This window comes from Bombus vosnesenskii, unplaced genomic scaffold (genome assembly GCF_011952255.1).
Source record: "Bombus vosnesenskii isolate JDL3184/JDL3185 unplaced genomic scaffold, Bvos_JDL3184-5_v1.1 scf7180000014105, whole genome shotgun sequence".
NCBI classification, from domain to species: Eukaryota; Metazoa; Arthropoda; class Insecta; order Hymenoptera; family Apidae; genus Bombus; species Bombus vosnesenskii.
In genome coordinates this window covers 2,599,160-2,613,869 of record NW_022883371.1, presented here as the reverse complement: position 1 = coordinate 2,613,869, position 14,710 = coordinate 2,599,160, and the positions used below count along the sequence as shown (strand labels likewise).

Sequence of the window (14,710 nt, the reverse complement as noted above, 5' to 3'; positions counted from 1 at the left end):
CAGTAGCGATTGCCAGAAAGCATCGCGATCCGCGATCGACGATCATCCAGATCACGGGGCGACGGTTGATCGACGTGCTCACGGAATCGTGCCAGCGATATAAAGATCTTTCGCATTCTTCCTGCTTTGCTATTTTTATCGTTCGCGCCATGATCCATCGAGACTTTGTTTCAACAATTCAACCGCGTTCGCCGCTCCGCGACTTGGCACGTATAAAAGAAAAATTGCCAAGTGGCGCCCCACAACGCATTTTCGAGGGGAACCTCGCTGGAATTTTGCATTATTGTCCCAGCAGTTCGGTTGACCCCGACATTTGGCAAACGCCACGCGGCGTGTAATCGTGTACCCGGCAATGTCCGACGTCGTCATCCATTGCGTCCACCCGGGAGAATTCATTGCGTCCGTAATAAGAAAAAAGATCGCGTCGCCTCGAGCACGGCAAAGCACTTCCTCCGGCTTCAACACACCGCGTTGTAATCGCGTTCGGATGGCCTTCCGTGTTTCAGGACGAAGCGCACCGAGAACGCCGCCTGTTTTGTGCCCGCATTAACGGTACGTGCTGTTTGGTAGATTCTTTTTGTCCGGTGTTTTATTGATTTTATGGGCCACCGTTAATTTAAGGGTGACCACTTTTTACAGCTCTTTTTCCGTGCATGTCGGTAAGTTTGCAAGTGAAAAAGGGAAGGCAGACATGTTTCATTAACTTTTATGGTAGGGTGTCATATATTGTGTATGAAAGATAAGTCGGTGAAATAAAATGTAGTCTTTTATACTGTGACTTTTTAGATGATAACTGATTTCTTAATTTCTCTATGTACAGGGATACGATTCTATTTAATCCTTTGTTTCATAATATTTATATCTTATCTATAAGTTTCATTTTGATTTCGAGTTTACGTAGTTTAATCATTTATCATCTTTCAAGATATATCGATTATTTTAAGTTACTCGATATTTCTTAATCTTTTATACATAATATATACAGTCTGTAATATAGCGATATATTGTGCAGCCTGTGACGTACTAACTAAATTTTGTAAATCGAACGAAGAAAATCAAACACAGCGTAGAGGAAGTAATTTCAATTCGATACTCTCAGATTTTGTTAATTGTTCTCCCAACTTCAATATTTTTAGATATCTTGAAATTGTAGATAAGATATTTTGACTAACGGGGACAATATCGACCTCGCGCGTAATTCAACAGAAAAAAAAATTTACTTATATTATAAAGTACATAAAACATTTATTTTTATCGTATCATCTGTAAGTGTACAAAATATAAACTTCACCTATATTCGATGCAACTCTCCAAAAATAAAGTTCGTATCACGTAGCGAACTCAAAGAGATCGTGCGTGCTTCATCGACAGGAAAGCACCTCTGGTGGAACGGTCGTAAAGTTGGCCCGAATCGGCGGAACGCTTTTGCATGGCCTCACACGTTCCACGGCAATCCCGATCGGATTAGACGCACCGTTGGCGAGCGCAATGTGTCTCGCATATTTCCGTCACGCTCGGCCGATCCTGTGCCTCTGTGGCGCCAGCCGGTGTTCTCCGTCTTCCTCTGTTCTTCTTGTCCATTTGAACCATTCCCTCAGCCCTTTTCGTCTTTTTGTCGCCCTGCCCCGGTGGTAGGATCTGGTTCGATAACAATTTTTTCGATTAAGCAAGAAAAAGGATACAAAAGTTGAATCCTCTGATAACGACCATGGGAATTCAAACGAACCGCCGCACCACTCTTCTGTTGTTAATTCTCCGATAACGAACTCAGTCGAAATACGTGGACCAATGAAAATTTCATTACGCAATGTTACGCTATACTGAAAGATCACTTCCGCTATTAATTTGTTCGGGAAAATTGGTCGTCGTTGAAGAGAGTGCAATGATTGAAATGTGGCGGTACTCGACACAGTACAAATACCACCACTTGACACAAACTAGTACCGGATGACGGCAGTGCAGTGGTTAGCGCCTTAGGTTACGAACGTTCGGGACCCGGGTTTCAAATCCCAGCGACGGTAGTCCGATTTTTCTTCATGGTTATTAATACTCCTATTTGCTGAGATGTGGAGAACCGCTGGATGAAAATGCCATCTGTGAAGCGAAGAAGAGGTAGTCTGCTTTCCCTTATATGCTTTAAGGGATTTTATCATTTGATTGGTTGATTGTCGCTCGGTTACAGCCAGCAGCTACAATTATCACGGACAACACTTACACCTCAGAAATACAGTGACAGACAGAAGAAAGTATAAAATTCAGTAAAATTTTAAGTAAAATTTATATTAAACATTTACTCTGCATTAAATACTTGCCTATTCTATACATAATATGTCCTATAATTACATTATAATTATATTGTAAATTCATTTCTTTTGTCAATTATAATTCAGTTTTGTCGAATTATTATTATATATAATGTTTCTCCGTTTTATTTTAAAAAATTTGTTTGGCCGTCACTATACAGTGTCCCTTATATAATGTATTCCACAATAATATGGTGAAAAAATTGTGGTAGTAGTGATATCAAGTACTAAACGTAACACGTTAGATAAATTTAACACTCATCGACAAGTAGAATATAAAGACTGTATCAAAGAAATCAGGATGAAAGATATATGAAGAAGTTTGTGATCGAGTGAATATAAAGTTCCTCAGCATTGCTTGAAAATGCGAGGGAAAGTTTGGCGCAAGTGCGCTGCATGGTTTTGTGTAGTGCGTGTGAGATGGGGTAATTTGTCTGGCTGGAATATTCTTGATGGTCTAGAACTTGAGAAAATATGGCTTTTACAGTGGTTGTTTGGTACCTGGGGAGACGTTGCACGCGGTGACGGTAGCTTCTTTAAGGATGAATTATAGTAGCTTTTTACTTGCTTGCAGGTTATTGGATTTTTTATACCTTGTCTAATATCGATTTTCTAGGTTATTTCATGATGATATAAGTAATTTTCGTGAGAATCTTATGAACCAAAATCGATTTCTCGAAAGTTTATTTAAAGTTACACTGGCATCCGATATTCGATATTCTTTGTTTATTTCACAATTTTATATTAATATCTCCGTTTATATTTCTACTACTTGATTTGTATACAGGATATCTCTACTAATTTAGAAATTAGTCTATCCATACAGATATCTCGTGAACATCACTTTATTTTTATTTTGATAATAGGCATAAATTTTGTCTAAGCAGATGTGTTTTTGAAATTTCAAGATGATCTTTGATTTAAGTAGCGTTCAGTTATACATTATACATTTTATAATAAATATTGTTTTAATTAACATTTCATCTTCAAAATTCTGTATACTTATCGAATATTCTTTCCTACGTTTTTCCTTTTCCACTCCTCATTTCTGTCAAATCAAAATCTTCTAATATTTCAGTACTCCAAATCTTCTAATAAAGAACGTTCATCAAATATTAATCTAATAGGAACCTAATACGCTACTTACTAATCACATATGTACATACATATGTATATACATCAATTGTTTTATTTTATCGTCTAATTGATAACTAGCTTGTAAAAGTTACAGATATGCCAAGTACAATGCTGGTCAGAAAAATCCAAACTAGAACATCCAAACGTAAAATTACTTTCGTCGTCGAAGCTGGAGACAAAGGGGTCCCCGTGGATTCTCCCGTTTCCAGGTTCCATTGGAGTCATCTTGGAAAGCAGCCGCTACATTGTATCGAAACATTCCATACCGCTAGCGGAAGGGCAAAAAACGAAAGACACTCAGCATCCTGGGTACCATACGTCTACGTGAGGCAATTTGATCCTACGTTTTTGTGGAAGCACGAGCGTTCCAGGTAATGAGTGACGCTTCGCTTTTTCCAACAGTCGGCCGCTTTTTTCCCTTTTTCTTTCTCTCTTTAAGAAGCACCGTTATGATTCTACACGGGGACTGAGAGTACCGGTATTCACGAAATGACCGTGCTCGATTTCGTCGCTGAACATCACGGAGGGATCGAGAGTCGTCGCGAACCAACAACACGATAACGCTTCTCCCGATCGACTTTGAATAAATAGCTATACAGCTCACCATTAAGGTGATTTATTTCCATGGAGAATGAATAATAATCGTTAACTGCTATAAAGTCAATCAACGATAATACATGATATGTACATATTGATTCGTAGTAACTATCTTACAGGATAGGCTATTTTATATGATACCCGGTTTGTTAAAATTGGGGACTATAACTGTCGTAACCCAAATTTGTACAGTATAAGAATCCATATCTTAGCTTAAATAATTTTAGTAAGATTTTATCGTTGTAAATGGCTGCTATATTTTTGGTTCCTGGATAGAATATCCTATCTACTATCTTGAAATATCAGAGAAAATTGAAATTCCTTCCTGCGTTGTCATTGTCTTTTTTCATTCAATTAAAAGTATTTGATCACTAGTTCGTAAGAGCTTCCGTAATTTAACTTTCCTTAAGAGGCAAAAGCACGAAGAACTTTAAATATTTCAATGTATCCTGAAGAATAACAACGAAAACGCTTTGATTTTTAAGGCTATGATGAATCACACCGAAGAACAGGTATGTACGTTTTTCGAGGAAAAAATTTCGGGCATATATTATAGTAACTGTATCATAGCATATTTAGTAACTGGAATATTTTGAGAACGTATTAACATTTTTGAGCAATTTTCATATGAATATACATATCGTGATCTACATCTATGATGCCTGTGATATTGTACGACTATTTAGAACGGAAATAGCAGCGACTAAATGATCTAAATTCAAATATAAAAAGTTATATCGATACGAAGAATATCAATTTTGAAATATTATTAAGTTTTCAGTCCATTTTATAAAAACGAGTATTTTAGTTACTACTAATTGAAGTTACTTATGAAACTTTTTATTAAAAAATCCTACTTCGGCTAGGTTAATCGTAGTTTTCATTTTGATACGCTTTTAAAACATATTTAAAGTTTACATTTAATTCGAAAGTCTTTCTATTTCATCAATCTTTTTTTCAAATCACTCAAATTATCACTAAGAAAAGTCACTCTCCTCAACAAAGGAAATTTTAAGGAAAATATCTCCACGTACGGTCTCCTCTAGAAAAACTATTCGATCACGTTTATCAGAACGAGATTAGCTATCGATCTATACAAATCGGCTCTCCATTACAAGACCTTGATAGAAAAAGGAGGAATTCCATAGAATGTAATGTCAGGGTTCCGTGAATTGGACGATCTCTCTCGATGCCCTAGTGAAGGCCGAAGTCGAAACGTCGATTGTCGATTGTCGATCGTCACGGTCGAGGAGTCTCTTTCCTCCAATTCCGTTTTTGTCGTTCGGTGCCGTTCGTTTACGGACGAACAGGTGTTGGACGAATGATACCGAAACGTTACGTGCACCGGATAACGTCACGGAAGATTTAGTTACAGCGACTGGTTTTACGGCTGCCGATTGCACGTTGTTCAGCCCTCGAGGACTTTGGCATTTATACCCTACGAATTGTCGGCCGTTTAAATGTTCGCCTCTATAATTTAATCTCGATGTCGAACGAGAGGTTTCGACTACATCTTCTTCAAGAAATTGCTCGCGAACCATTCGATCGATGAACTATCTACATTCTATAGTCGATTAACAGTTTATCTTCTATCTTCTGTAGTCGTGTATTCCGTAGTTTTCGAGTTTCTGGGACATCCCATTTAATTTGCTTGTTGGCTTGATTCTGGATCGGGATCTAGAAATGAGTCGTAAAGCTGAAAAATGATATGAGCGTATTTAGGTTCTTTTGAATCTTAATAATTCCATTTGAGCGGTATTTATATTTATTTCCCACAAAAAGTTGAAAGTAGATATCTTTTGCATCCGGTATGAAACATGCAAGGAATTTTGGCGATAACGATATTCTATAAATCGTGTTATTATAAACACTGCCAGAAAGTCAAAAATTCGTTTCGTTTATTCCCCAAAATTTGTCGATAATCCTAGACTGTTCTTCGTATAATCAGACCAACTTCCCTTCTTCTCCATCTGCTCCACGATACGTACAACTTTGTCACAGTCAGTTCCAAAGTTTACTGCTTATCGTTACTTTCAAATCATCCTACCCCGAAGCATAATTCTCCGTACAACAGCATTTCGAGAATAACTCTGACATAGCCTACCGCAAGATAGGCTAAACCGCAGGACATTAATAAAGATTACCCTATCTCTTCGCTTCCTATCTAATACTACTGGGTTCAAAGAATCGACCATAAGAGCGCATGCCTCGTCATCTGCGACAAAATGAAATTAGTCACGTCAGGGAAAACACGGCCACGTTCCAATGGGCCAGCATCCTCCCGCAGCCTTCGAGGAACAAAATCACAGCAAAAAATCCCTCGTACCGGTTGAATCACCCACGTAGAGCCTGCATATTCGGATGATTCACGAAACCAGAGATCGGAGAGAAGGGATCATGGATCGAGAAAAAATTGGTTTTACCGATCGTTGTGTGTCCTCGTGTAGTTAGACCTGGTCGAGTTTCCGATAACGTAACGACATCGCGATGCGCGACGCGTTCGAGGGCGGTACCGATGGGTCGCCATTAAACAGGCAAGGACCTCGCGGCGGTGCTTCAGCAGGAAGAAAAAGGAAGGACGTAAGGACAGGTCTGCCGCGATTATAATAAAATCGCAGTTTGTTCCTGGTCGGGGCCTGCGTGTTCCCACAGGGCCCACTACTGGCACAGTCCACCTACCGTATCCGCCACGGTAACTCGTTGTACACTTTGCATATGCGCCGTTTCGGTCAACGGACTCGTGCAAGTGAATCGAGCGCGGAAGGTGGTCGATCCAAATGCCCGGATACGGTTTCGAGGCCCCTAGGCCATTCGATTCTCCGTCTCCCGAGTATTTCTCCGGTGTTCTTCCGTTTCTTCGTGTTTCTGTTGGCTGGGATGGTCGAACGAGCGTTTAGATTTCAATGGTTTGTTCGCGAGCTTTGATAGGAAATGAGGGAATTCGTTTATGTACGATGTGATGGTTTATATCGAAATTATGATGAAACTTTTAATTTCTGGTTATGTTTAAATCTCTCAGGTCAGTTTATCAAGATTTTGTAGAATATATTCATCTTTCTCTCCAGTTTCATCTACAACATCGACCGTTTAAGTCATTTACCGATGGTGTCTTGCTTATTTCATTTTTTTATGTTAAATTTTTTATATTATTTCATATTTTATTTATATGCTCATATTTATGGTATTATCTTCGCTACAGATCTTTGTTATTGGACTTCTCATACTTATGAAAGGAGTTTTATATCTTGGAATATCGAAATAATTATACTTTATGTTTGACGATAATTTAAGTATCGCAAGTAATATTTATCTTCTTAGAATAAGATGATACGATCTTCATGCAAATTTCTGTAACAATCGTTTAAAAATTTAATATGCCCTCTTCATTGATGTTATATTTATGATGGCAATTTTTAGAGCTTAAGACCATCGAAGTAGATATGCAGTAAGTATGAATAGTTCGTCGATGCTAATTTCGGATTCTTCAGCTGTTTGTGATGCACTGCTCACGTACAGGAAGAACTTGTTCTCTTGGCTGATCATATATGCGATGCAAGATCATAACGACAGATTCTAATTAAGGAAAAACCAGTCCGCTAATCCAGGAACCCATTACACTCGGCCTTGTGCTAGTATATATGCATGTACTTATTTCGATCTCGAAGACGAAGTTACGATGCGTTTAGAAGGATCAAGCTTCAGAAACTTTAATTGCTCTTCAGATCTTTTCTGAACGAACAGTTCAATAGCAAGGAGGACAATCTTGCCAGAAGAAATTAAGTTTCATTCAACGTATCAAGTGCAATTCATTCTCCTGTTCTCTTTCTGCGACATTCATTTAACAAAAGTACATTATAAATGAGAAGGGCGGGAACTCTAACGTTTTCTACGATATTTAGATTTTTGTATTATCGTATAAATCGTCCAAAGATATACGAGGCAGTATTCGATAAAGATGATTTCAAAATGGAACTTTAGAATAAATTTAGAATGTATTCTAAAGTAAAAAATGTATCGTTACGTTTTCATTGATATTAAAAGTTTTTCACTTCCTTTGAATTGGAAACATTTCTTCCAATCGATATTTTACTTAAATAATCTTCTATCGTAGGAAGTAAAAAGTTTTGTCTATGTAGTATCGTAGGGGTCTGGGGATGTCGTGCGAATTATAAACAAGCGGTTGCTGAGCATGTGTGTGGTGCGGCTAAGACAAAAGATATAACAAGACAAGGGGTTGCTAAGGGAGATAAACGAATTAACAGGAGTATGAGTTGAGAAGCCAGACAGTGCGAATTGCGTTGTCGGGATAGAGTTGTTAGCGTTGTTGAGAGAGAGCTGAATCTGTGGTGGCGAGAGTTGTTAATTAATTATTTAGTTGTCTTAATTATAATACGTTGTTGTTGTTAGTTCATGTTAAATAACCATTGTTTCCTGTTTAATTAACATCTGTTTAATCCATTTATTATAAATAAATTAATCATAATAATTTACGATACTACACTATTGTCTTTTATCTCTTATCTGTTAAACTTCTAACAACGTGAAAGATAATTATCACAGTAGAGCTAGTGGAAAAACGTCCACAAAACAAGAATAACGACCAATCGAAAAACGTAGATAGAGTCGAGAATCTTTCTAAAACCTCTGACTCGTATTTCGGAAAGAAGTATCTTTCTAAAGACATTCGGTATTTGAGTGTACTGGACCAAAACGAAATTTGTTAATTCGCCAGGCTGTTCTCTGGCAGAGTTTCGAGTAATTCAGGTTATCTCACGATAGTCGATGGCACTTTGAGAAAAGCCATTCATACGGAATTCCTATTGGATTCGAACTAATCGATTTCGCTCGTCATCCTCGCTCTCTCATCCAATTCGAACAAGAGGAAACGGATGAAAGAATTATTGGTTTTCTGATTCTTGAAAAATCGATGCTCGTTCTGCTCCAAGAACGTTTCGAGGGAGAGAGAGAAACCATTTGTTTCGGCATCAAATTTTATCGTCTGACAGTTATAATGAATTCCAACGAGATTTATCGTTCCGTGGATAGTGACCGTTAAACGCGAGCGCAAAAATATGCGAATGTTAATGTTTCCACGCGTCGGGAGAGACGCAGTATTTCGTAACATTTTTCAACCGGCAAACCGGTGCCACCTCGATCAACCTTTACGAGTGGTTGAATAACGTTAAGAGTAAAATATATCGCGTGCGTATAGAATACATTTCCGGTATGCTGGTCCATCGGGTGAAATGTCACGCATCACGTGGTCTAGAATCGCGGAGGGCGTCCGTAAATCTCGCTGTAAGCGATACATTCACGCGAGAATGTTCACTGTCATAAAACCAGACGATACTTGAAACTATTAATCATATTAGCTTTAAAAAACTTCGTAGTATTATGAATTATAAAAGAACACACACATGTGGTGATGATAAATTGTGAACTTCACGCTCGAACTTCGCCAAGATGTATATGTATGTATGTATATTTGCTTAATCCTTTCCAAAAGAACATATTCAACGGAGCTCCAAGCTTTGTCACTTTGGTGAAATATATTTTCTATATGTCACAAGATATGTACATAATAAATTTCGTTTCTCACAAAGCAGCCACAGTGTTAATTTAATATTTTCAGTCACTAATTAAGGACAGAAATAACGAAGATATAAATCTAAATTCTACATTCATTAAACATATCACTGACATTTATACAAAAAACACGTCATTGATATAAAATACGTTGAAATTGAATCGTTTCGTAGGTTTTGTGAAAGACAAAAAACGCGCGTGCTCTCGGTTGCTTCGATTAACATGGAAAACGCGTGAGCGTGCTTTCGCCCATTTTTAAGCATTCCTTGGTTAACCCGACCCATCCGTTAGGATAATGATTTCAAAACGGACATAATGACATTCCGGTCGTGCCGACTTTTACCGACAATAGATCCTCCGGAGAACAGTAACGGCCCTAAAGTACCTTGAGCACGTACGATTCACAGTTCACCGTTTCGTGTTCTCCTCGTGTACCCATTCCCCTTTGTCGTCGATTAATCGGCTTGAATGATCGATACAATAGATATGGAAATGAACAGATGTAGAAGAAGTTAACTAGAATAATACGCATCTGTGGCCTGCAAGTGAATTTCCTTAGGGTCTTTTGAGAATCAACATAATTGCATCTATGACCACTCTACTTGATTAACCCTCTGACCATGGTAGGATTGGTAGTGTGCTGTCATTATATGGAACAGTTAACATATGAATCTGCACCTTTTTGTAAACAGAGCACAGCGATATGCAATTCGCTTATCTTTTATTCGTATCATTTGAAAATTGGTAAGTTGATAGTGAAATTAAATAACCACTCGTCGACTTTTATACCGTTTTTATTGCCTAAACAGTGACTGCATAATAATCGAATTGGGCTTATTTTAGAAAGTGAAGTGTTTCATTTTTGTTTCGCTAATTGTAAGCTAATTTACGTTGTACACTACGAGAAAAGGTAAGAACGCGAAAGCGGACTTTTTCTTAAAAATTTGACAATGTCAAATGGCTCTGCGGAGTTTGGCAAATTCTTTTCGCAACTCAAATCACCATGAATATGCTTAATTCATGTATTCAGCATGTGCGTAGCAGAGACCTTTTAAGAGATTCGTATACCTATTAAGATAACTATCAAGAAAAGAAACAAAAATGTAAAGAGAGGTTTTAGAAGAGAGATTTCAACGACTGATAACGCAAATGCGATAATTATGAATGAATTAAGATAAAACCGGTTAATGTTATCATTTTACTGAATTAGTTATTTATATATATAAATGTTAAATATCTATGCATAGCTATAACTGAGTCAATAAACCGATCATTTTTAGCAGAGAACGTTCGAACATTTCGTCTGAATATATATAGGGATAATTATATATATATATATATATATATCTACATCGAATTCAAATGAAGTGAACGAACGTTTTCTGCTAAAAATTATCGGTTTATTGACTCAGTTATAGGTACATATAAATATTTAAAATTTACGAGTTAATATATTAACTTCAATTTCAATTACGATTTAATCGATCAAATAAGATATTAAATGCAACTATCTTTCGTTCAACGTAAAAACAGGTTTATTCCATGTATACACATAAATTCCACCAATCATTGGGATCTAAAATACATGCATGCATATTTCATACTTCTGAAAAGGAATTTCGTCTTTACATTTCTAGTACACGATAAGCACGTATCTATTAACTAATTGAATCATTTGAGGATAATTATTCTACTATTTAAAAGCTATAAAATGTTCCCGTAAAATATGTACATACATATAATCACTTATGATTCGACAGATTGACGTTGTAACATCTTCTGCAAACAGTTTCTCGATGGGGTGAAACGAATATATTCCTGGGAATTAACCTCTTGGCTCGTCGAAGAGAGGAAAATCGTACGGTAAAAGGCGTAGCACGCATACAAATGAAGAATAAATTAACGGGAATTGAACGAATAAATATGAAACTTGTGGAACGACGTCAGCGTAATTTCCAGCTGGTTCATACCGTGTAATTCAAACAGTTCGACGTAACGTTACTTTGATCTCGCGCGAGATGTTTGCTTTGAATAAGTAATTAAACGATGGATGATCGTTGACCGATAAATTGTTCATTACGACGGATTGGCTGGGACAGTGATGGTGCCACATTACTCGTTAAAAGTCAGCCGAAGGTTCATTAACACGCTTCCTCCGGTGACATTTTATCGAAGTGACTCGGTTGGAAATGGAATTTCCGCGGTCGTGATGGCCGTTGATGCAATCTCTGTCTGCCACAAATCTAATCGGATGTACCGGAACCGTCGCTCGATAGACTTTAATTTAGATTTGTCTTTCTCGGAGATCGGTGTCACGTCATGTGACCCCTGATGACATTCAATTCGGAGAACGTTCTATCTTCTATGGATGGAAGAAGCATTACAAGTCAACCGATTGTCGCTAGATGTTAAAAGGTATTACGACATTATCGATTCGATATTGCAGTCCGATATTACAAACCACCGTTTTCCTGCATTCTTTCCATGTATTTCCGTATCTTCTCTATGTCTTTTTATCTATCCCCATGTTTTTACTCTACCACAATATCTACCTGGTATTTGTTCCGCGTTTTATGAACAGAAGCATAGGATACCCATATCGTTTACTTCTGTTTCTATGAAATTTCAATAAGAATGCAAGTTTATACAAAGGTACGATAATTCCAAAATAACCTCATAATACTAATCTTTCTTCTTCGATAGAAGTATCAAATATCATTTAATTATATACAGTTGCTTAGAAAAATCATCGTACGTAAAATAAATGCATCATTTACAGCCATTTTTTCCTTCTTTGATGTAGTTGTGTGATAAAATTTAATCGGAATCTTTTGTACAAATGTACTGAAAGATAAATTGCCAAGAAAAGTTTTTCTTTAGAAATGGTTCGAGAATTCCTGTAGTCAAAGGAACAAAGTATATCGTGTAATCGAGAAGAAACGTGATTACACATCGAATTTGCTAGTATGTTATGTATAGTGTAATTCTCCCGGTAGGCTAATTATTAAGATTTTCTAATCGCGAGAACGTGACATTGGCACAGAGCACGGAGCTGGCGCGCCGGTTAACGAGTCAGCGCCATTCCAAGTGTTAACACGTAGGCCCACGCTGTTAACAATAGGCTAACTGTAACCACGAAGAAGGTTTCCACGATTCTTCGTGCTTTTCAGCCACGTATGTACTTACATACTCGAGCATACTTCACGACACGTCGCGTTTCTTCTCATTCCATTCCCTCACGAATCACCTGGTTTCCAGAAGATTTATTTTTTTTTTTTTTGCTTATGTTCTTTGTTTCCTTTCCATGTTGTATTGATACAATATATTGTATTACAGTATGAAACATATATATAATCGCAGACGGCGGATTTTTATACGTCCGTAGGAAATTTAGAAGTTCGAAAATGCACACACTACGTAAATGAAATATCCAAAGTATAATATTTTATATGATCAAACTGCAGATTTCTGTGCAAATTTATATTTTTCAGACTATACCTGTATAATTAAAAAAATAGAAAATTGTTGTACTTATCAAGTACCATAGGAAACACTATACTTTAGATATTTTACATATTTTTTTCATATTATGTGCATTCTCTGCAATTTTGCATTTTCAAATGATCTATAAATGCATAAAATCCCGCAACGTAGTTACGATATTTAATAGACGAAACAAATTTCAGCCTTACTTCCATAAAAATATGAATTTATATAAATAGCCACACTCTGATATTCAGTATGCTTTCCTTCAATGAGATTTCAACAGAGCCTTTCTCAGAGAAAAGAATTCTCCTTCCTCCTGTCGCGGACGAACGAATCGAAACGAAGACGAAACTCAATGTCCATCGCGATCCATCCATCTTCAATCGGGTGTCTCAATCCACTGAGGTTTCTCTGGAGGTTTCATCTCACGGCTGTCAAAACTGCAGGGCAATAAGTCTCTGAAAATCACGGCAACCGTGGCGATCTCCAGCTTCCAGCCATTCGTCTTTCACTCACGGACCAGCCACGGTTGCCCGTGCTCATTGTGTGCAAATAACGACAAACCACTTGTTTCTTGGGTCGTGTCGCGGCGGTTCTATCGGCTCTCGTGGCGGATCGTGCCTCTCGTTAACAGTTCCTTCCGATTTGGTGCTTCTATTAAGCGGAACTCGCAAGAGGGACAACGCCGCGCGTCAGGTCGCTCGTTCGGCTATCCCTTTTGTTGTCATCGATTTATTGCCGGGCAGTTGCCTCCTTCAATTTGTCTTCCGCACCGCGATTCGATGCATCGTCGAAGATAATGATGACGTTGTCAGACCAAACGATGATTCTTCGAGTTGTCTTTCCTCGCGATGAGGATTGTTATTATTTTTCGAAATAACAGTTTAATAAGAAGATCGAGCACTGCCAGTCAAAAGTTTCCAATCGCTTTCATAATCGTTGCTTGAGTTTGAATGATATCATAATTCTAATATCGTTGAATAACATTTTGTTCCTGTTTGTGTTTCTGGGAAATGTGACCGCTAGTTGCCAAATGTTGCTTCAGTGTGAACGAAGTGTTTGTACAAGTTGCTCTTTGTTGGAAATGTTTTCGAATACACAACAACAAGAGGCGACAAAGAGTTGCTCGATTGCAGCTTCAGTGGAGACAAACTTTTATAATCAGAAAATTAAAGGTCAGTGTCTTCGTCGATAAGTAAATAAATAATGAGGAGAAATTTTTCTCAAATAATGATTAAGACGTTAAAAAAAGAGCGATATATGTAAATAATGATTAAGTTGTTAAAATCCCCGATATTTCATTCGATATTCCAGTGAACGATTTATGCTGCATCTAAAATTAATCGCTGAGAAACCTTCGAACAGGTTACTCCATTCCCACACATCTTGCGAAACATGTAACATCATTTATTTTGAACGAGAATGATCAGTAAAAAGTAAGGAACATATCCTCCGAATAAGGATGTCCTGTCAGAGAAGTATCTGCTTCGTCCGAATAACTTAATCGATCCGAATTCCATTTTCTCACACGCGATTCTGCTGCAGAGAGCGACTCTCAGGAGACCCAGAGCGGCGGTCTGTCGCTTCCGGTTTTGAGTCAC

At 37.7% G+C, this 14,710-nt stretch overlaps 1 long non-coding RNA gene across 2 annotated transcripts; it reads left to right on the top strand.

Moving 5' to 3' along the window:
* The first annotated feature begins 271 nt into the window (after positions 1 to 271).
* LOC117239607 lies at positions 272 to 4,414 on the top strand. Of its 2 annotated transcripts, XR_004494493.1 has the most exons (3): positions 272 to 552; positions 3,535 to 3,811; positions 3,880 to 4,414. It is a non-coding gene; the product is annotated as an uncharacterized LOC117239607 (long non-coding RNA). The 2 variants fall into 2 exon arrangements; XR_004494492.1 differs by having other exon boundaries at positions 3,535 to 4,414.
* The last annotated feature ends 10,296 nt before the right edge of the window (positions 4,415 to 14,710 follow it).